The sequence below is a fragment of the Agelaius tricolor genome, unplaced genomic scaffold, assembly GCF_023055355.1.
Source record: "Agelaius tricolor isolate 1412-34295 unplaced genomic scaffold, bAgeTri1.0.p SCAF_3, whole genome shotgun sequence".
Taxonomy (NCBI): Eukaryota; Metazoa; Chordata; class Aves; order Passeriformes; family Icteridae; genus Agelaius; species Agelaius tricolor.
In genome coordinates this window covers 68,350,695-68,374,487 of record NW_027269263.1, presented here as the reverse complement: position 1 = coordinate 68,374,487, position 23,793 = coordinate 68,350,695, and the positions used below count along the sequence as shown (strand labels likewise).

General features: G+C 41.0%; 1 protein-coding gene across 3 annotated transcripts in view; it reads left to right on the top strand.

Moving 5' to 3' along the window:
* The window catches only part of CHCHD3 (coiled-coil-helix-coiled-coil-helix domain containing 3), a 147,333-nt gene that overhangs the window by 62,513 nt on the left and 61,027 nt on the right, over positions 1–23,793 (top strand). The gene's annotated exons all lie outside the window — the stretch shown is intronic.

Below are 23,793 nucleotides of genomic sequence, written 5' to 3'. Positions count from 1 at the left end.
TAGCTCCACTGAAGCACCACGGCTCCCTTGCCTCTGTGTACTTCTGCAGGCCGTTGCCAAGAGATTTTGTGAGAATTGATTAAAATAGTTTGAAATAAGGCACTGTCTATAGAAGTTCAAAGTAATTGGTATAAGTACTTTTATTAATAAAGAGAGCTTCCATAGAATGAATTCTATCTCCAGGGCTCTCAAAGGGCTTTTGCAAGTTAAATATATAATTAAGTACATTATCTCACACTATTCACTGAAATGTTTTTTTTTTCCTGGGATAGAACACAGTAGCAATTTATGGTGTGAAGATCTATGTGAAATTTTGCTGATAAATGAGAAAAACACAGTCCTTGTATTGTTGAAATCCAGTGTACAATGACAACTGAGTGTTAGAACAGAGAGAGCAAGACCAGTACAAGCCCAGCCTAAAATGAATCAGCAACATGAGCTTAGGGAAGGCTTGGATTGCCTTCAGAGCAGAGGATGTGGAATTAACATCTGCCATGGTCTGCAGCTTTGTGTGGAGCTTTAGTGACTCCTAGGCAAGGACTAAGCTCTGACTGAAGTGGGAACTGGGAGCCTGTTGCTTTTCACCATGAGGCTGCTCAGGGGAGTTGTAAGATGTTGCTCATGGTTGTATTTTTGGGTTAGGTCTGCTCTGGTGCAGCAGCCAGAGTTTATTTGGGACCAGCTTTGTGATACTGATTGGTGAAGCCACAAAATTCCTATTTTGGAGTCAATGGATTGTTGAGATTGTGAGGGGTCCCCAGGATGAGGTGAGAGATGAGAATCTGACTCCATGTTCTCAGAAGGCTGATTTATTATTTTATGATATGATATGATATTATATTAAAGAATGCTATACTAAAGAAAAAGAAAGGATACAGACAGAAGGTTTAACAAGAATGATCATGAAAAACTCATGACTGACTCCTCAGAGTCCAACACAGCTGATGGTGATTGGTCATTAATTAAAAACAATTCACATGAAACCAATCAAACATTCACCTCTTGGTAAACAATCTCCAGCCACATTCCAAAGCAGCAAAACAGGGAGAAGCAAATGAGATAATATTGTTCTTTCTCTGAGGCTTCTCAGCTTCCCAGGAGAAGAGATCCTGGCAATGGGATTTTTCAGAAAATATGGCAGTGACAGTGGACATGGCTGGAGCAGTGCCTGAGTGAATGAGGTGGGACCTGGGGCTGCTCCTCCTCCTGCACTTGGGGCCCACCAACCCCATGGAGCTCCACAGGCTGGGCCAGAGGGGCTGGAAATGTCCCTGGGGGTGCTGGTGACAGTGGCTGGACATCCCCAGGTGTGCCCAGGTGGGCAGGAGGCCGATGGCACCTGGATTTTAGCAGGAATGGAGTGGCCAGCAGGGTCAGGGAAGGGACTGTCCCCTGAGCTGGCACTGCTGAGGGACCCCCTGGAATCTTGGGGTCAGCTCTGAGCTCCTCAGGTCAGGAAGGACCTGCAGGGGCTGGAGAGGGTCCAGGAATGGAGCTGGGAAGGGTCTGGAGAGGCTGAGGGAGCTGGGAAGGGTCTGGAGAACCAGGAGGGGCTGAGGGAGCTGGGAAGGGTCTGGAGAACCAGGAGGGGCTGAGGGAGCTGGGCAGGGGCTGAGCCTGGAGCAAAGGAGGCTCAGGGGGCCCTTGTGGCTCTGCACAAGTCCCTGCCAGGAGGGCACAGCCGGGAACAGGGACAGGAGCAGAGGGAACGGCCTCAGGCTGGGCCAGGGCAGCCTCAGGGGGGATTTTGGGGAAAATTTCTTCCCCATCGGGGTTGTCCATCCCTCGCACAGCCGTCCTGGCAGTGCTGGAGTCCCCATCCCTGCAGGGATTTCAGAAGCGTGTGGAGGTGGCACTTGGGGACATGAGCAGTGATGGCCTTGGCAAAGCTGGGAATGGTTGGACTGGATGATCTTAGAAGGTTTTTCCAACCTGAATGATTCAATGATTCTGTAATGGAATTATTCCAAGGCTTTGATCTAAAATCCTCTTTAAAACACCACTTAGAGTAGTGCAGTGTGTATCAAGTACTGGCCTCAGAAAGATCTCCTTCCAAATCGGTAACAAAGTAAAATAAACAGGCATTGACATATAATGATGAAAAAATGGGATTTTTATCCGTGTCTTCTCTCACTTCCCTTGGGCAGTAAATGTTTTTAAACATTTTCATGTTTTTTCACTTTTCATGTGTTTTTCTCTTTGAGAGCAGCTGCCACCTGCGTGCTGGGCTCTGCTGAAGTCTGAGGGATGTTCAAGGGAATACAAAAAGCACAAATTAATGCCCAAATTCTTGGTACCAATCTCAGTTCTAGCAAAAACCTCTTCCTCCTTCCCACCTCCAGATCCACAGCAGTGAAGTCAAACAAAATTTAATTTACTCCAGGAATGAAATGTGGTTTGGTTTAGAGCTCAGACTTACTTGTAGGTGTGAATAAGTGTGAATTCTTGAAATAATAGTGAAAATATTTAGCATGAAATAGAGATTTGCCATGTGTGCTAATGCCCATGCATGCATTTCTGTGTGGGGATGCATTTATGGATGGAAAATTCATATTTAAGTTGACATCTCTGCAAAATAGAAAAGATTCAAATATCGAAAATCAATAAAATTATAGAACTTTTATTATTTTATACTGCTAGAAGCAATTTGCCTGTATAGCTCTGGCTTCAGAGGAGGGGAAAAAAGAGGATATTTTTCTAAAGCTGCTTAGTGAACAACACATTTTCATGTTTGGATTTGTCCTTTTTTAAATGGAAACCCTGAATTTTCCACCTTTTCCCTGCCATCATCCCATGGCTTTTCCCCCTGACTTCCTTTCAAGTCCATTCACTTTGGGATCCCCCATGTGGCAAATCCCTGCAGTGCAGCAACATTCCAGCTTTCATTTCCAGAATTCTTCATTCATGTCTTGAGCCAGAGAAGGCTTTGAGGGGCTGCAAACTGACAGGCTTTGAGAAAAAATAGTTGAAAAAGCAAATAGAATTTCCCCCCCCCTTATTAGTTGTCTTTTATTTCTTTTTCTGCTTATGGGGGAATTTATTTTCAAGCTGGAGAGTGTGAAAATAAGCAGAATACAACCGACATTGAGTTAAATATTTAAAAATATTTTTACAGCTTTTTACAGATTTTTATATATTTAAAGATTTTTTTACAGATTTTTATATTACTTAATATATTTACAGATATTTTAGGTATTCTTTATTGTTTTAAAGTATTTTTTCCTTTGAAAATCAAATTGAGTATAATAAAAAGAAAATGAACATGACTTAGACCAATAATTTGTTGTACTTGAAAAGAAAAGAATAGTTTAAAGATGCAATTTTTCCCAAAACCCATAATTTTGGCTGGTTTCATGGATAGCTAAAACCTGTGGGTGACAGTTTAGCAATTCCAGTCCTAACCACTCCATGGAACCCCTTTGTCCCCAGCACAGGTATTTTAGTTTTGAATTATTTTTTAATAAAGTGCCCATGAGGAACTCTACACCTACAGGAATGCATTTTGTGTGTCTGGAAGATTTCTTTATCTTAACACTTCTTGCCAGTCCTTCCAAATGCACAGAATTACCTGAAATTGCATTTTTTTTTCAGGCTCTTTAACTCAGTGGTTGGCAAAGACCTTTTGTACACAGAATTTCTTCCTTCATTTTATTTTCCAGCATGACCTGTAATGGCTCTTTAATTTCAAAACATGACTCTGTCTAGATCAGCTTGTTTTTACCTCAGCAAAGTTAATATTAAGAGCTGCAGCTAATAATAAAAATTTCTTGGAGGAAAGCAGGCTGGAACTGGAGCTGGTGGGTGCTGATGGGGGCTGAGATAAGGAATAATTTCAGAGAATGAGCTTCATCAAGCTGAGCCTTCCGTCCATAATCATTGTTCCTGCCTTTAATTTCCTTTTACATGACCTTCCCTGATCGCTTGGGTGTCATCCCTGTAACAGTTGTGCCCAGAAAAGATAATAATTAAACACAATTGGAGTGAAAAGAGAGGAATTGTTATGGTTTGGGTGTGCTGGACTTGTCAGCACCATGTCTGCAACATTTCATGGGCACAAAGGTGTGGGTGAGAGGAAGGAATTTTTTATCAAAACTTGTTTTCATTTCATACAATGATGGAATGGTTTGGGGTTGAAGGACCTTAGAGATCATCCAGTGCCACACCTGCTAAACCTGGTTCAGCTAAAATTTTTCCTCAAAATTTGGTTTTAGCAGTCAGAATCCCAGGATGGGTTGGGTTGGAAGGGATCTTTGGGATAATCTCCTTCCACCCCTGTTATTGTCATATTTTTTAAAAAATCCCTTTGCCAGGATTTCTTCTCCTGGGAAGCTTCAGCTTCTCCACGTTTTGCTCCTCTGGAATGTGATTTAAAGAAATGTTTACCCAGCATGTGAATTGTTTTTAATTAATGGCCAATCACAGCCAGCTGTGTCAGACTCTCTGGTCAGTCACAGGTTTTTATTATTCATTTTTTTCCTAGCCTTCTGATGTATCCATTCTCTTTCTTTAGTATAATTTTAATGATATGATGTAATATAATATAATATAATATAATATAATATAATATAATATAATATAAGTGAGATGATGTGATATAATATGATATAATATGATATCATATTATATAATATATGATGTGATATAATGTGATATAATGTGATATAATATAATATAATATAATATAATATAATATAATATAATATAATATAATATAATATAATATAATATAATATAATATCAGCCTTCTAAGAACTTGGAGTCAGTTCTCACCTCTCACCTCATCCTTAGAGCCACAACAACACCACAACAATTAATAACCACAATAACCACACACCCCTTCCTCCATCCCAGATTGCTCCAAGCCCCATCCAGCCTGGCCTTGGGCACTTCCAGGGATGGGGATATTAAAACAGTGAAAAAAAGCTTAATTCTGAGAAAAAAACCCCAGCCAGTAAAACCCAAATAAACCCTAAACCAAATCCAATGAAAACAAAAATGTCTCCCCAAATCTATATTTTGAATTCTGATTTTTTCTTGGCTTTTGGTGGAAATCTTCACATGATCACCACTAAGAAACTGCTTGGAGCACAGAAAATTAATGAAAATAAGTTTTGAAGAGACCAACTCAAAGTTACCCTGAGGCTGAATTAGCACAAGATTTTAATTTTAATGTGTTTAATACTTTACCTGGCTTGTTTATAAGAGTGAGCATTGATTGCTTTGCATTCCCAGCATCAGTGCTGATCAAAGATTCTATAAAATTATCACTGCCAGTTTTTCTTTCTGGAAATAGAGACTGAAATACAGAGGAATGGATTTAATTAACCCTGCTGTACTAACAGGTGGGAAAATGAAACTCCTGCCCTCTGATTTTTAATTTTAGAACAGAAAAGTTCCTGCTTCTGTTTCTGGATTGATTGAATTCTTAGTCACAGTTGCATTGGAGTTGGGGCAGAATGACACCAGGTACAGCTGATATTTTACTGTGCATTCCTCCTTCCACCATGGCTTTCATGGATGTAGTGATTAAAAATAATTTTAGGACAAAATTCTGGAAAAATAAGGATCTGCCACGGTGGGAGAGCACTGTGGAAAATCCTTATTTTTATTTATATTCACCCTTTGACTCTCCTGAACACATTTAATCCTCAGAGCTCTCTGCCCTGCTTTCATTTATTAGGAGTGGTTTTAATTTGAAAGCTTTTTCTGTGACAATGCAGATCAGAGTGACACAGGTTCCCCACAAATGTTCTGCAGCTCTCTCCAGTCCTGGACCTTCAAATAATAAGATTAAATTAATTTGTTCCTGCCTTAGATCTCTCTGTGGGCATGTGGAGCTCGCATGGCCGGATTTTGTTGCATGCTGAGTGCTTGGCTTTTTAATTTTAATATTTTTAATATTTCTACATAAAAATAGACTCCATAGTTCTAAAAAAAAAAAAACAACAAACAAATAAACAAAAACCTCTGTGGTTTATTTAAGGCAGGAAAAATTTGTGCTAACAAGAATCACTCAAAGCTGTTAAATAAGGAGTGTTTGTAACTTGATTATTTGACATAACTTTTGCTCCTCCTGAAGCTTTTAAGGCATTTTGAAAAAGAGGATCCCTTGAATTTGGCTCTTAAGCCAGAAGTGATGCTTGAGACCTGTCCCAAATGTGGGCACTGGTGTCAAATGTAAATAATTTTTCCTAAATAAATCAATGTTTTGGGGAGAAGGGGAGTTAGGGGCAGAGTGGAGCCAGGTTTTATGGTAATGACTTTTATTGATGGAATTCCAGAGTGCTTCCATTAGTGGGAATGGTTCCACAATAAATGGGGATCCAGCCTCCCCCTGCACTGTGCTAAGATGCTTCTGAGCTGATATTTTTCATAAGCAGATCATTAATTTTTTAAAAATTTAATATTCAGGCAAGTGGGTAAGGCTATAGATGTAATTTCTCCTTTAAATCTAAATTTCCTTGCCATTATGGCTTTATGGCTGTCTAAACCTCAGTGATAAGATAATACAAATTATTAACCTACTCCATTTAACTTATTCTCTTCAATGTTTTTATTCCTTTTTATCCAGAGGGGTTTTTTTAATTCCAAGGCAATCTTTGAATTGCTTACACGAGTAATTATGAATTTCTGAGCATTCCACACCTGGTTTGTTGGTTTTTTTTTTTTTTTGTACCTCTGGAAATATTAGAAATCATTTTACTGCAGACATCCTGAGAAAAAGAGCAGCAGGATTGTATCTCCCATTCCTCATGCTGTGGGTGCATCTGAATTTTTAAAAATCCATCAATAGCTTAAAAAAAGAAAAAAAAAATCCACCAGAAAAGAAGAAAATTCCTTCTTCCAGCTGCAATTCCCAGGTTTTTTTTGGTAGATCAGGTTCTCAAGCCATAATTTGGGATTTTGTCACCTTTTCCAGATCTATCTTTTTTTTCCCCCATTTTATTTTCATTTTTTCCATAGTTCTTGCATTTCTGTGTCTTCTGATTGAGCAGTCTTGCTCTGAGAACATCTCAGGAGCAGGAGATGAGCTGTGGTTGGGGTTTTACCATCTCTGCTACCCAACTTTGATGAAATTTTAAATTTTTTTTCCCATGTAAATACATCTGCAAGCAGAGAGGGCAATAAAATCCTTGGCACAATTATTCCTCCTCTAAATAATAGACAGAAAATCTAAATTATACTCAGGGAACAGGAGGATAAAAGTGATTCCTCTCATGGAGCTCAGAGCATGCTGAGGGTCCCTGTGCTTGCACCCTTATCAGGTATTTTGTACAATTTTAAACCTCTAAAGGGTGAATCTTTGTCTTCAGATTTGCTTTTCTGTTGTACAAAAAAAATTGAATTTAAAATATTGTTGTCACTTTTGAGCAGTTTGGGAATGTTTGTGTTAAAGCTTTGGAGTTTTTTGAGGAGCTGAGCAAAGAGGAAATCAAATATTCAGGGGTTTTGATACTCCCTGTTATATTAAAAAGAAACAAAAAACCCCTGTAAAAGTATCAATGTCTGGTTTTGGTCCCACAGAATTCAGGGGTAGATTTGTAGTTAGGTAGTAAATTAAGTATAAACATAAATATAAATAATTACATTTATAAATAAAATTTAAAATTATTTAAATGTAAATAAATATAAATAAACAAATAATAAATAAATTTATAAATAATGAATACATTTATAAATAATACAAATATATTTATATCTAATCACACACACAGATGGTCAAAATTTTATACTCAGAGTGAGGGAAAAATCCACCTGTGTGCCTAAAGCACACACAAAAAAATTCTCCTGTTCCTTTTTCCAGCTTAATTTTGGTGGAGTTAAGAATTCCAAATTCCTGCCTGCATTTTTATGTCACTTGAGCACAGCTCCATTATTGACTCTCATTTCATTTGAGTATCCTGAGCATTAAATACTTCCATTGAAAATCTGCCTGTTTGCTGCTAGAATATGGATTTAGGAATAAAAATAAAACTATTCCTTGAGTTGTCTGGAATATTTCTCTGGTTTTTTGAGTAATGTAGACTTTGGCAGAAGTAAAAGCACTGAAAGGTGACACCTCTAAACTCCCTGAGAGGAAAAAATCAAACATAATAAAAATAAAATGTCTGGTTCGAATAGGCAGATTTCACTCTGAGCATTGCTCATTGATTTTATCTCAAGTTTTTGGGGTTTTTAGGGTTTTTTTGAGTCTTCATTGATGCAGCAGCTCTGTTTATGTGAAGCACAGACCATGTGCAGCTTGGACTCTTTGGTACAGATTTAGAAAACTGAAAATTCATGTTTCTCTTAAGATTTTGAACCCTCACAGCTTAAATTTCAGGCAAAACTGCTGTGTCTGGTTTTTTCTTAATCAACTCCAGTCAAGTTTCAGGAGATGTGAGGTTTTTCCCCATCATTAAATAAGTTTATTACTCATTCTGTATTACAGATTAAGCTTTCACAGGAGCAAATAAGACACTCTTGAATTTCAGTTTACAGCAGCTGAATTTCTGCACCAGGAGTGATCTTGCACATACCAGAGATTCCCAGTTCCAGGTCTCCTCTGGAATTTCTGGGAAGGGTTTTTCCCCATCATTAAATAAGATTATTGCTGACTCTGTATTACATATTAAGCTTTCACTGGAGCAAACCTTGAATTTTAGTTTACAGCAGCTGAATTTCTGCACCTGGGGTGATATTGCACATACCAGAGGTTCCTAATTCCAAGTCTCCTCTGGAATTTCTGGGAGCACTGGAAAGGTTTTTCCCCATCATTAAATAAAACAAGGCCCTGTTGAATTTCAGTTTACAGCAGCTGAATTTCTGCACCTGGGGTGATATTCCAGATACCAGAGAGTCCCAATTCCAGCTTTCCTCTGGAATTTCTGGCAGCACTGGAAAGGTTTTTCCCCATCATTAAATAAGATTATTGCTCATTCTGTATTACAAATTAAACTTTCACAGGAGCAAATAAGACTCTCTTGAATTTCAGTTTACAGCAGCTGAATTTCTGCACCAGGGATGATATTCCACATTCCAGGGAGTCCCAATTCCAGCTTTTCTGGGAGCACTGGCAGGAATGACAATTCTGCTTCTACCAGGGTTTCCTGGTCAGGATCTCAGTGCCCAAACACAATTTAACTTGGGCATGGAAAATACAGCCCTGTCTACCTAGAAATGGGATGGAATGGAGGAAATGCCCGCTAGAGCTCCATGGGATAAAGAAGGGAGTGAAAAATTGTCACTGCTAGGAACTGGCTGGGTTTGGAAAGGTAAAATAGAGATTTTGTCTGTATTTCAAAACAGAGCTGGAGCCCTCTGCCATGGAGAAAACTGGGGGTGCTCACCTGGAGGGGAGAAGGCTCCAGGGAGAGCTTCCAGCACATTGCAGGGCCTGAAGGGGCTCCAGGAGAGCTGCAGAGGGACTGGGGCCAAGGCCTGCAGGGACAGCACCCAGGGAATGGCTCCCAGTGCCAGAGGGCAGCCAGGGATGGGATCTTGGCAATGAGGAATTCCTGGCTGGGCTGGGATTGCCAGAGCAGCTGGGGCTGCCCCTGCATCCCTGCAATGTCCAAGGAAGGATTGGAGCACCCTGGGATAGGGGAGGTGTCCCTGAAATGAGATTTGAGGTCCCTTCCCACCCAAAGTGCTCTGGGATTCTGCAATTTGGGACACTCAGAATCCATCCCAAGGGATTTTTATGGAAAATGGGGAGAGAAATGAGAGGAAAAGGGAAGGGAGACCCTTCATGGTTTGCTGAGATTCCAAGTGAAGGCCCTGGGTCCATGAATGTCTTGGAGAGGAGATGGATCCAATGTCAGGCTGGGAGAGCTGGGAATGTTCCCCTGGAGGGGAGAAGGCTCCAGGGAGAGCTTCCAGCACATTGCAGGCCTGCAGGGGCTCCAGGAGAGCTGCAGAGGGACTGGGGCCAAGGCCTGCAGGGACAGCACCCAGGGAATGGCTCCCAGTGCCAGAGGGCAGCCAGGGATGGGATCTTGGCAATGAGGAATTCCTGGCTGGGCTGGGATTCCCAGAGCAGCTGGGGCTGCCCCTGCATCCCTGCAATGTCCAAGGCCAGGCTGGACCCTGGGGCTGGAGCAGCCTGGGACACTGGGAGGTGTCCCTGCCCATGGATGGGGTGGACTGAGATGAATTTCCAGATCCCTTTCAACTCAAACCTTTCTGTGATTCCATAATTCCAAATGCACCAGAAGATTCCTGTATTTTCCTGCACGTAAATAATTTTTATATCACTTTGGATGGTCAGAGATTGCTACAGAATAAGAAACCAAAGATTGCTACAGAATAAGAAACGAGAAATTATTAATAAAAATAAAAGAAAATTATTTTGAGAAAAGCGGGATTTCTCTTGGAAAACCAGGATTTTTAGCCTCTCCATCCATGGGTATTTGTGTTAATTAGAGTGTCAGGTGAACTTGAATATCTGAGTTACCATGCTGATAGATGGGATAACTTACTGATAGTAGCAAGGCAATTAAATGTAATTATAGCTATATATAAAACATGTAATATAATCTCTTGTTTTCTGCTTTGCAAAGAAGTATTTTTTCCCCCTTTTGAAATTTCTTTCTGACATCTCTTAAAGCTCCATTGTATTTGTTACTCCTCTAGCCCTAAAATGATTAAAAAGGAGAATGAATTTCTTTAGAGTGTGGTAGAAGGGAACTTGAAGATCATCCACACAATTCAGAGAATGACCAGGCTGGGAGAGACCTTCAAGCCCATGGAGTCCAGCCCAGCCCCAAGAGCTCAGCCAGCCCCTGGCACCCAGTCTGAGGTGCATCCACAGGGTGCTGTGTGCTAAAACTGAATCTCCCCCATCAAACAGGAAATAGACTTGCAAACAGAGGTGGAGGAGACTCCAGATTTGTTTAGGAACCTGTTTTTTTCCACATTTGCTGTGGACATCTGTGTGAGCAAAACACTCCATCCTCTGGAAGCTTTGTGGTTGGGCAACACCAGCTGAGCTCTCTGGGCCTGTGACTGCCTGTGGGACCTGCCATGGTGCCAGGAAAAGCATTGCACAGAATGCACAGAATGCACAGAATTTCACAGAATTCCCAGAATCCCTGGCTTGGGAGAGACCTTCAAGGCCATGGAGTCCAGCCCAGCCCCTGGCCCCCAGTGCCACATCCAGGCTTGTGAGACACACCCAGGGATGGGGACTGCACCACCTCCCCAGGCAGCCATTGCAGAACTTGATCCCCCTTGCTGGAAAAGCTTTTTCCTGTAGGGGGATACAGCATGGGTAAATGGAGGTGGTATAGAATGTATTCTTACCCCCTAAAGAGTTGCAGCTGAACCAATTACTAAAGATTAAGAGCAGGCCTGATGTTAACAGGCCACAGCTGTAGCCAATAAGAACAGTGTTATAAAAGAGTGGATTGGTGGGACCTGGAGTCACTTGGCTGCTGTGAGGAGAGGAAGAGTCAGTGCCTAGAGGAGCTGCCTACAAGAACCATCAAGGAGGTACAAAACTCTGGCAATATGGAACCCTTGCAATGTAAAGACAACAGAGCTCTTGCACTATAATGACAACATTTTCCTGCTCTCCAGCCTGAATTTCCCTTGGCACAGCTTGAGGCTGTGTGCTCTGGCTGTGTCAGTGCTGCTGGAGAAAGAGCCCAAGGGCAGCTGAGCCCAGGCACCTTTCAGGAGCTGCAGAGAGCGATGGGGGCAGCCCTGAGTCTCCTTTGCTGCAGGCTGAGCACCCCCAGCTCCCTCAGGGGCTCCTCTCAGGCTTTGTGTTCCCAGCCCCTCTCCAGCCTCACCATCCAGTGCCTCACTATCCACATTTTCCACCTTCATTCATGAAACTACAGAATGGTTTGGGTTGGAAGGGACCTTAAAGCCCATCCAGTGCCACCCCTGCCATGGCAGGGACACCTCCCAGTGTCCCAGGCTGCTCCAGCCCCAGTGTCCAGCCTGGCCTTGGACATTGCAGGGATGCAGGGGCAGCCCCAGCTGCTCCCCACCCTCCCAGGGAAGAATTCCTTCAATCCCCACCCAGGTGTTTTTCCTGTTTCATTGCAGAGCCCCATCTTGTTGAATAACCTGAATCACTGCAGGGTGTCGTGTACTCTGTTCTAAAGGCTGAATAAACATTTTATGAGCTCTTTTCCTCTATTTATGATCAGTCATGTTTTGTTCTGCACATTTTCTCCCTTCCTCTTAAAGGACAGAGCAAAGTTGTAACTCTTCTATCATTTCCAAATTAATCTAATTTGAACAATTCTTTGCCATTCTCAATTTCATGCAAATACCAGTGCCATTACTTGTGCAAATAGTTGGTGTGTCTCTCCACGTTTAGAAAATTAAGCATTAATTCTCACTGTGGGCTAGGACAGCCTGTGTTGCATGACAAATAGATTGGAGGCATGCAGGAAAAAAAATTACACTTCACAAATCCAGCAGAGAGCTTTGCTTTTGAGCACTCACAGCGCTGGGTAGAAAAAAAGAAAGATTGTATAAAAATTGACATGTTTTAGCAACTCCCAAAAGAGGGTGGTGGGGGTTTTTTTCTCCATTATTATAGAAGGGCTTGGCAGCTTCTATTTTCCTGAAGCATCCTATTGACTGGGATGAAACCTCTTTTTTAGAAAGCACTTTTAAGTGTTTGCTTTCCCTTCCAGATGCTCTCACCCACAACAGAAAAAAAAAAAAAAAAAGTTAGTGTTAAAATAATGATGTTCCTTTGGAAAATGCAGGGATTGTGGAGCCTCCAAACTCTGCACAGACTGAACTCAGACTCCTGGCAGGTGCCCCTGGGAGCCTGGAAAAGGAGGGGAAGGAAAAGGAAAAAAATGAAAAGGAGGAGAGGAAAGGAAAGGGGAGGAAAGGAAAGGAAAAAGGAAAGGAAAGGAAAAAGGAAAGGAAAAAGGAAAGGAAAGGAAAGGAAAGGAAAGGAAAGGAAAGGAAAGGAAAGGAAAGGAAAGGAAAGGATGACAAGAAATCTTTCCTGAGGCTGCACAAGGAGTTGACCCAAGGGCACAGCTCTCCTCCTGTATGGGATGGTGCTTCCTCAGTTTTGGGGTTATCTTCAGGAGATGCAGGAAGGGCACCATGGATAACCTGGGTGGGGACACCTCCCAGTGTCCCAGGCTGCTCCAGCCCCAGTGTCCAGCCTGGCCTGGGACATTGCAGGGATGCAGGGGCAGCCCCAGCTGCTCTGGCAATCCCAGCCCAGCCAGGAATTCCTCATTGCCAAGATCCCATCCCTGGCTGCCCTCTGGCACTGGGAGCCATTCCCTGGGTGCTGTCCCTGCAGGCCTTGGCCCCAGTCCCTCTGCAGCTCTCCTGCAGCCCCTTTAGGGGCTCTGAGTTTTCTCTGGGTCCTTCTCCTCTCCCAGAGTGGAAGTGGGAATGGAGAAGCCTGAGGAGCAGCAGTGGTGCTTTCCTTTGGTGAACCTGGGCCATGGAATCCCTGTCCCTGTCTCCCATGTGCTCCTCAGCACTTTTGTTCTTTTTCAGGCTGGAAATTGCTCTTTCTGCTGCCTGGAATTCTTTGGGTTCGGGATGATGAGGCTGATTTTGGGAAATTCACTGAGCAGAGACTTGCTCAAGGCATTGGATGCAGTCAGGGTTTGTGGCTCAGCAGTTTTAAATTCCTCATTAACTCTTATTTTCCCAGCTGATGAGATTCTGTAGTTTTGTACCTTGAGTTCCATTTCCCAGCAGTTTCTCACCCCCTTTAGCTGCTGCCCCAAACAAGGAGAGGCAGCTCTGCACAAAGCTCTGGGTGTGGATCTGTCATCCCCATATAAATTCTCATCTTGAGTGTGGTATAAAAAGCTGGCAAGGTCAATTTTAAACTTTTTTTTTTTTCCTGGCTGTGTAAATACAGCATCACAGCAGCCGAAAGGGGCTGAAATTTAGGACTCAAATCAGGTTTTTTGTCAGACACCACCTGAAATAAATTAGTTCCTTGGAGTTTCCTTCTGCTGATGATCTCAAATAATTGACACATGCCACATTTCAGTGTTGTTCATTGTTTAAAATAATAATATATTATTAAAGGATGGTTGATGCTCCAAGGAATGCAGAGTCTGAGGCAGTTTAAAGGCAAAAGTGGGTGTTTTCAGAGGTAATACCAACATCTCAACTTTTCAGGTTTTGCTGAGCGATCGGCTTCGCTGATAACTTGTGGCAATGAGTTCTGCAGGTTAATTATGCATTTAATTGGTTTCAAATTTGTTGCTTTTCAATTTCACTGTTCACTGAATATTTCCTCGGTCTTGTATTATGAGAGGGAGTAAATAGGAGAGCCTGGCTCACCTTCTCTGAACATTTAATTATTTTGTGTACCTCTCTCCTGTACACACAGCTCTTCTCAGGGGTTTGCTCTTTATATATCTCCAGCTTTTTCTTTTCCAAAACTTTCTCTGCAGTGACCAGAATATAAATACACAGAGAGTGATCAGAGCTCTGGGAGGATCTGAATTTTATTTCTATCAAATCCTGTGATCTCATTGTGGTGCTGTCTTCTCCTTCCCCTTTTCTTCCTAAATCTCCTCCTGTTTTTATTTTGCTGTTTTAACACACAGGACAAGTTTGCCTTGGCTGTTTCTGTGGGAAAATCAAGTTTTTTTTCTCTGGGGATTTGTATTCAGGATAAAAAAGCTTCACCTGGCTGGCGCTGACTTTTGTTTCCAAGTTATTTTCCACTCATCCTCATTGGATCCACTGCTGGAAATGTCCAAGGCCAGATTGGACAGGGCTTGGAGCACCCTGGGGTAGTGGAAGGTGTCCCTGCCATGGCAGGGGTGGCACTTCAAGGTCCCTTCCAACCCAAACCCTTCTGGGATTTTACCTGCCATGAAATTCTCTGGTTTGATCTTTTTGGCCATCCCAATGCAGTAATTTTCATGAAAACCTTGAGGATTTCATTGAAGTTCATTATTATTTGCTTTACGTTGTTTTGTGCATAAGAATTATGCACAGAGTTAATAGAAATATTTTTCTGTGCTATTGAATTTTTTTTGAACATCCTCTTGGGCAGCTGCTTTATTCTTTCCAGGTGTGACAAAAATCTACACTAAACTGTATAAACATTTTAGTAGAACCATGTAGAACCATGTTTTTGGAACAATCCCTGCAGTGTTAAACCCTTTAAATGTTGTGTCAGCAAATGTTCATGACAGGGATGTCAGAGCATGGAATAGAAATGTCAGCATCAGTCCCTTTCTTCCCTGTTTTTCCTGGCTTCAATTACTTAATTATATTCATAATTTTGAGGGTTTGTTCAGTTGCCCATTCCCAAACTCCTGGCACACTCAGACATTCACCATCTGAACAGGGCAAGGTCTTATTAAAACCAAAAATTATTATCATTTATTAAAACCAAAAATTATTGTCATTTTTTTTTACTATGGTCTTCACAAAGCTCAAGTCTTTGTTTCCCTTTCTGTCTTGCATTAAATCAGCTTTTCCCATCCAGCTGAATATTTTCAGTGCTTAGAATATTTATTTATTTCTGTTAGAATAACACAAACAGCAGCAGAGCTTGAAGCTTAATTCTGTTAAACACTGCACAGATGTGTAGTGAGTTCCAGGCTGTGCCCTGGAGACTCTGAAGTCAAATGAGAAGAGAAATCAAAGTGCAGTGAGTGGAAGTTGGACACAGGAATTCAATGACACGTGTTATAGGATTATATAAAAGGGAAATGCTCACCAATAATCGATGCATAAATCAATCCCAGCCCCTTTCAGAGCTCTTCTACTCAAGGTAATAATTCTCTGGTGCTTTTATTTCAGAATAAGTTGTTCAATCTTGAAAGAAAATGCTGAAAGACCGGCGTTGTAATTTAGTAATTAAAATACAAAGAGCATTAAATCCTGCTGTGTTCTCCCACTTTCCCAGGGGTTTGCTGGGTCTTTGTTTGTAGGTAGTAATTTAGAGAGTTATGGTAACTACATGGTATTAACTTAGGATTTTCACACTTAGTTAAATATTTTATGGATATAAAGTGAAGAACTGCAAACTATCCTGTTAATTGTTTGAATTGAGTTTTCAGAGTACTGGAAAAAATGAAACAGAGCTAAAAACTGACTTATTAATTGGGATAAATGTTTAGTTTGATATATGTACACACCACTAGTGTAAATATTTTCTTTACCACATTAATTTTTTGTGAGTCTCAATGCCAAAAGGTCTTTGGGGAATGTTGGACTTTCCAAAAGTTCACTAAAATTATCTTCCCTTGGCAATGCTGAGGCTAATCCCTGAATTTCCCTGTTAAGTCAAATATTCTGTTTAGAGATGAATTTGTTTCTGAGTTACATCTGCAGTCTGAAATTACCTGCTGGTTACAATTCTTTTATTCTCCAGCTGAATAGAAAAATCTCTGGGAAATAAAATGGCTGCATAATTTGAGACTGAATCAATGAGTTTTGATGGTTTGTTTATTACTACATAGAAGAATTCAATTTAACAAGATCAAAATTCCAAAAAACACAGCTAAAATACCTTTAAGACAAACAGATACCTGTATTTTTAGTGCCTTTTTGAACATCTAAAGATGAAGGTTCTGCTTGTGTTGTATCTTTCAAACTGAGAAACACCTGATGTAATTACAAGTGGCTCAGTTCTTTGTCTTGAGCAGAAATCAATCCCTTGAATAGCAGAGCAGCAATAAATGTCCTCTTATTTGCTATTCCAAAGTGGATTTCCCTCCTTGGGCATTGTCACTTTTTGCCTTCAGTGGGAATTGGTTCTCAGGATCACAGATTGAGCAATGAGGCACCTTGTGCTGGGAGGGAATGATCTCAATTCATGCAGAGTTTGGGTCACTTGATAGAAGGACTGGGATATTCACAGATGGAAAATAACCCTGGAGAATGGCCCCTGATGCTGAGGCCTCTAATAAACACAAAATACAGGAGGATTTCAATGGGATTCCAAATGAGATTGGCTTTGAAGTGCCTTCAATGAGGTGGTGAATTTTTATTGCTTTTATTAATGCTGCATCCCTAAGAATTATTTCACTCTTTCTGTGCATTCCATTGACTCTTCAATTTACAAAGCAGGAGAATTGGGGCTTTTAAAATGATGATAATACAGCATTGTTGATAAATAGTGCTGGAGTTTGGACACAAGAATGAAGAGCCCTAGGTGGAAAGCTTAAATTTACACATTTTCTCTGAATATTTGGGTATGAGGCAACTGAGGTGCAAATTTCTTCTCTCTGGCTTGGTTTTGGATTTCAGTGGTGAATTTTTGGAAGGGCAGTACTTCCTTATGTTTTGCTTTGTTTTACATCATGTTTGGTTTAAAAACGCATCAAATATTGGCTCACTGTGCTTAGCAATAACTTTTCTTTACCCTTCTGTTGTTTAATCCAGGAATTGAAAAGTATTTCTGTAAAATCATCATTGATACCAATTCTGAACACGGTAAAAAATGGCAAAAATATTTATGGTTTGCTCCAATAGCAGTGGAAGAACAAAGATGGAAGTAGAACACAGTCCTAAATCAGTTTGCTGTCAGTTTTTTCCCTCAATTTTACAGGATAACGGTCCTCTTGCTCTGTTTCATCCACTTTGGCTCATGTGGAGCAGTCTGCTTCTTTCAGTTTAGTGAAAAACTCCATATTTGACATATGACTGAAACATCAGAAGCTGTCAGCCACGGTTAGAGACAATATTTGAATTGCTACAAATACCTGGCAGCAGTACAGATAGTCTTTAAAATGTTTGATCTCCTTGGATTGTGTTGGCTGACTGAAAAGCATGGATAGAGTTTCAGGAATAAGTCATGCCTCTCTTTCATTCCCAGTGACACACAGAGATGTAATTCAGATTTTTTTCAGCGTCTCTTTTTCCTTTGAACTGTGGTTGGATGGAAACATGAGGCTTTTCTGCCTGTTGCTAATCACTAGAATAGTCATGAGTGTATTTTAATTTTTATTTGCAAGGAAATCAAGTCTTCAGAGTCTGTTGTTTTGAAGCTGAGCTAACCAGATGGTTCATTGGGAGTTTGGTGAGAAGTGGCAGCTTTTCTTTAGTGCTGATATTGTACAAGGATGGGTTGGAGCAACCCGGGCTGGGAGCAACCTGGGCTGGTGGAAAGGGTTGGAGTAAGGTGATCTTGGAAGTCTCTTCCACCCCAAATCAGGCTGGGACTCTGTAATTGTTCATTTCTGCTCACTTGGTGCAAGTGTGTGATTTTTCTGCCCTTGTTTTGGGGTAGGATCATAAAATAAATCAGGCTGGAAGAACCCGGGGTCCTCTCACGTGAATGGTGACTCAGAACTTCCCTCCTGCTGCTTCTGCTCCATGAGCCCTGTCCCTTCATGGGGTCTGAAGGGCCTTGCAGATGGAGGAGGCTCAGCAGAGCTTCTCTGTCTCCATGCTGGGAAGTTCTCAAACCCCAGCTGGACGCAGCCCTGGGGATGCAACCTCTGGGGTCTCTCTGGGTGTGTCTGCTCTCCCTAAATCATCCACCTCCTCCTTCTCCAGTGTCCCACGTCCTAGAGGGGCTGCCCAGTGAGGTTTGGAGTCCCCATCCCTGCAGGTGTCCAAGGAATGCCTGGAGGTGGCACTCAGAGCTCTGGGTTTGGGACAAGGTCAGGATTGGGCACAGCTGGGACTGGATGATCTTGGAGGGCTTTTCCAGCCTGAGGGATTCTGAGATTTTCCTTGTTCAGCTTTTTATTCTGGCATAGGAGAAGCTCTTGTTGGTGAGGGCGATGGCTCAGGGTTTAGCTTTTCTATTTTTCCCATTCAGTGCTGTTTTAGTGTGTGGGTCTGAGCTCCGTATTATGGGATGGCGAGCTCTGTGCACAGAGCAGGGAGACAAAACAATTCCTGCTCCAGCTGGGCACCAAGGACAAATGACCCAAATCTCAGCCCAGGAGCACAAACCCCGTGGGCTGGAGAGAGAAAAACAAGCAGGGTGGGACTGCAGGGGCTAAAGCTGGGATGGGACAATGAACTGCAAGATGCAAATGGAGCAGAACTGATCCCAGGGAGAGACCCCGGGAGCGCTGGTGCATTTTGGGGCCATTTTGGTTCATCTTGGGTGCAGCCCTGGCTGGGCTCTGGTGCTGCCCAAGGTGCATCCATGGAGGAGATGCTTGGAATGAATCCCTGCTTTATTCAGGAACTCTGCCCAGCCTCTGCTCCAGCTCAGCCTCCACAGGGCATCAGGGGCAACAACCTCAATGAATTTCTGCCTTGGTGGAGAGTGACGTTCCTGTGGGTTTTCCTGTGCATGTTCCCATGACTCACATTTGGATTGGAATCTGTAACTCTTTTCTTGGCATTTGTACATTTCTGTTTTTCTCCTTTGGTCTATAATGAGATTCAGTAAATGAAGCTTCTTGTCACATCTTCTGTTCTACACTAGATCTTTACTTGTTCATAAATTCAATTTTTTAATTTTCTCCATTAGCCTCCTCCTCTCAATGTGATCTTTTTTATCTGCTCGACTCACTCTTTTAGGACTTCATTATTTTTAGAAAATGTACTGTAGCACATTTAGTGGTAATTACAAAAGCTTGTTTTAATTACACTTGTCAAAGACTCCGTTTTATGATGCATTATTGGTGCTGCCATTTCCAATTCCTAACAATTCTCCACCTTCACAAGTGGAAATGAACATCCCTCTTTTCAAGTGATGTGTCCACATGATTTTTTTGTGCTTAGGGATGATTTTGTGTGTACTGATAATTTAAAAGGAATTCTTTGAGGGGGAAGGGACCAGCATCTGTTCCCAAGAATATCCATAAGTTCCTGGTGTTGCCTGTTCAGTATGATGAGTGTATTTATATGCTGAAACAGAAGGTTAAAAATTAAAACTGGGCCATTAAATTTGGAAATTGGGAGTTATTTTTCTTGGGATACTCCATGCAGTGGAAGAGGAGAGTAGTTTTTCTGATCATAATAATTTATGCAAATAATGAAGCTTTATCTGATTTTATCTGTGCAAACGTGGAGGCACGGGGTCATACCTGGGTGAGTGGGAGAGGAATTCAGTGGATGTCAGATCCCTGGAAACATCCAAGGTCAGGCTGCACAGGGCTCTGAGCAGCCTGATGGAGTTGAAGGTGTCTCTGCTTGTGCAGGGGTTTGGGAGATGATCCTTAAGGTCCCTTCCAGCCCAAACCACGATTTATGAAATGCCCAAAAACTGTTTTACAATGTGACACTCACAGCCTGGACCTGAATTCCCAGCTCTGGAATTCACACCTAGCTCTAACCATGAATATGCTCATCCAGCAAACCTCAGGCTGGAAAACACATGGAAAACCTCCAGCAACGTGGTGGAGGAAGATCATGTTGTTTTGAGAGGATGATGGTTTGAGAAGATCATGTTTTGAGACAATCATGTTTGGAGAAGATGACGCGTTGAGAAGATCATGTTTGGAGAAGATCATGTTTTGAGAGGATCATATTTGGAGAAGATGGTGCTTTTGAGAAGATCATGTTTTGAGAAGATCATGTTTTGAGAGGATCATATTTGGAGAAGATGGTGCTTTTGAGAAGATCATGTTTTGAGAAGATCATGTTTTGAGAGGATCATATTTGGAGAAGATGGTGCTTTTGAGAAGATCGTGTTTTGAGAAGATCATGTTTTGAGAGGATCATGTTTGGAGAAGATGACGCGTTGAGAAGATCATGTTTTGAGAAGAACATGTCTTGAGAAGAACTTGTTTTGAGAGGACAATATTTTGAGAAGATCATGTTTTGAGAGGATGATGTTTTGAGAGGACAATATTTTGAGAAGATCATGTTTTGAGAAGATCATGTTTTGAGAGGATCATGTTTGGAGAAGATGGTGCTTTTGAGAAGATCATGTTTTGAGAAGAACATGTCTTGAGAAGAACTTGTTTTGAGAGGACAATATTTTGAGAAGATCCTGTTTTGAGAGAATGATGTTTTGAGAGGACAATATTTTGAGAAGATCATGTTTTGAGAAGATCATGAAGATGATGTTTTGAGATCTCTCTTGTTCCCACCCATCCTGAGCTGCCAGCAGATCTCCTGTGGGATGGTGCTTAGGGAGCTGCCACCACTTCCTTTTAAACTTTAATCCATTCATTTTTCCTTCAGGCTCATCCCAAGACCTGCAGACACTCCATGTGGGCTTTCCCAGGAGAGGAGCCCTCATTGCTGTGCTCAGCATTTCCTTTGGAAAATCTTCCCTCACAAACCTGATGTGACAGGAGCTCTTCCAGCCCTCAGCCCCAAAGCCAGGTCTGGAATCCTTGGATGTGCCCTGGGAGGTCACCAGTCCCTTGGTGTGTCCACCTGCCCCATCCCCTGATGTTTGGTGAGATGAGCCTGAGGCAAGATCTTCAAGGCACTTTCACCTGGCTGATGTTAATTTATAAATTCAAACTGGAGTCTTCCTTTGAGGCAGATTGTTCTTTTCCCAGAAAAACCCAAACTGGAGACATCTCAGCAGTTCCACTGTGAATTGTTGGGATATTAATGAATTTGGAGTTTGGACTCTGTGCTGAGGGGCAGCTCCAAACCTGGGACTGCCAAAGGCTTCAGGAGCTGAGTCTGAAATCTGCCTACAAACCTACATGCAACCACCTGATAATGTTTTTTTTTTTATCTTCACCTTAAATAATAGCCATTTATGACCACACACACTTGGAATCTTGTTGCATCCAGCAGTAGATTCCTTTTTTTAATTTTAAAATTTAATTATTAAACATAAGTTTTCAACTGTTCCTCTGTTCTCCCTCACAGAGGACAAAATAAATGTGTTTTTGTTGTATCCAGTGTGAGCAGAGCTTGGTTTTGTCCCAGATGGCTCTGCTGGTATCCCTGCAGTCAGGTACAAGGTGATTCCTGGAATTTTTTTGTAGGGAAGAAATCCATTTTTCCAGAGATGGCAACTCCTACCAGAGCTGTCCAAATCCAGGTGCTACCTTTGAAAACAAAACCCAGGTTGGCCTTCAAATCTTGGTCCAATTTCCCTGTGATTGTGAAGAACCTGTATTCAGTAGTAGTGATCTGGTTTGGGTATTAAATTTGGGTGGTTTTTCTTTAGAAAACACCCAAGCAAAGGTTTTGTCTGTCAGACCTTTTCACGAAGAAACAACCAACCTGTTCCAGTACCTCATTTACACCTGAAGTGCAGCATTCAGCTAATTGAAAACATGGCTGTTCTTAATTATTTTCTTGCAGCTCATTGACATTCACAAGGATCTTGTTGCTGCAGCCCCATAAATATAATATTACTTCACAGGTTTTTATTTTGGCACTCAGTTCTCCTCTATTGGCATATTTATAGTCTCCTGTATAAATGAATAATTTTATTTATTATTAATTCATTTGAACTTTGCTGTGTCTGCGTTGCTATACAAGTGTTAGGGGTGGAAGAAACTCTTTTTTGCTGATTTTCTTACTTGCCAACCAAATCTTCCAGTTACTTTCACAAATCAGGGAAGCAAACCTTTGGATAAACAGATTATTTAGTATTTTATACATTATATATATTATATATATATACACACATTATATATACTATATATACTATATATATATATACACTATGAATACATATATACTATAAATATACTATATATATACTATAAATATATACTATATATATACTATATATAATAGAAATATATATTATAAATACTATATATATACTATATATATAGTATATATATACTATAGTATATATATATACTATAGTATATATACCATACTATATAGTGTATATATACCATACTATATAGTGTATATATATATATATAAATATACTATATATACTATAGTGTGTGTGTGTGTATATATATATATATATATATATACATACTATAAGTATACTATAGTATATTTATCAGTGACAGATCACCACAGTGAGCAGTGTCACTGCAGAGCAGTAAAATCCAGTTGGTTTATGATTATTTTGGGAGGTCCCATGGAACCAAAGCTGAAAATCAACCCAACTTTCCCAAGTTACTCAAATTTCCAGAGCAAAATCTTCCATTCAGAGGAATATCCTTGGAATAAATGTTACTGTGATCAGGGAACACAGCAAGACAGAGGAAAAGGATTAAGCTGAGCTTAAATCCTGGAGGATAAGGATGGGTTTTGTCTCTTCTGTCGTCTCTGTGCCCTTGACCTGTTGTGCTTTACACCCTGCAAAGCTGTGCCCTCGAGAATTGTCAGAAATGGGGTGAGTGAATCCAGTCAGGAGGTTCTCCCCTAGGTTTTATTCCATCCCATTGCCTTTCCAAAGTCAGTTTTAGTTCCAGCTCTTGGATAGAATCATGGGGAACGCGGTTGGAATGTAAGAACTAAACATTAACTGAGTTCTCTTGAACTTTATGGAATATTCAGTATATATTTTCTTTGTCATTAGCCTGTTTTGAACATCAGGAATATTCTGGAGATCTTCTGTGCTTTGGGGATCATGGGATGGTCAAACATGGAATATTGGCAATGGGTACCCATGAAGATGCCTTGCAGATATGGAATATGAGATCTGGAATTTGAGATAAGGAATATGAGATCTGGAATTTGAGATATGAAATATGAGATCTGGAATGTGAGATACGGAATATGAGATATGGAACATGAGATATAGAACGTTAGACCTGGAATATGAGATCTGTAATATTAGATATGGAATATGAGATATGGAATGTGAGATATGGGATAATGGAATGTGAGATATGGGATATTTGATATGGAATGTAAGATATGGAATATTAGATATGGAATGTTAGATCTTGAATATGAGATATAGAATGTGAGATATGGAATATGATATCTGGAATATGAGTTAGGGAATGTTAGATCTCTATAATGAGCAATGGCATA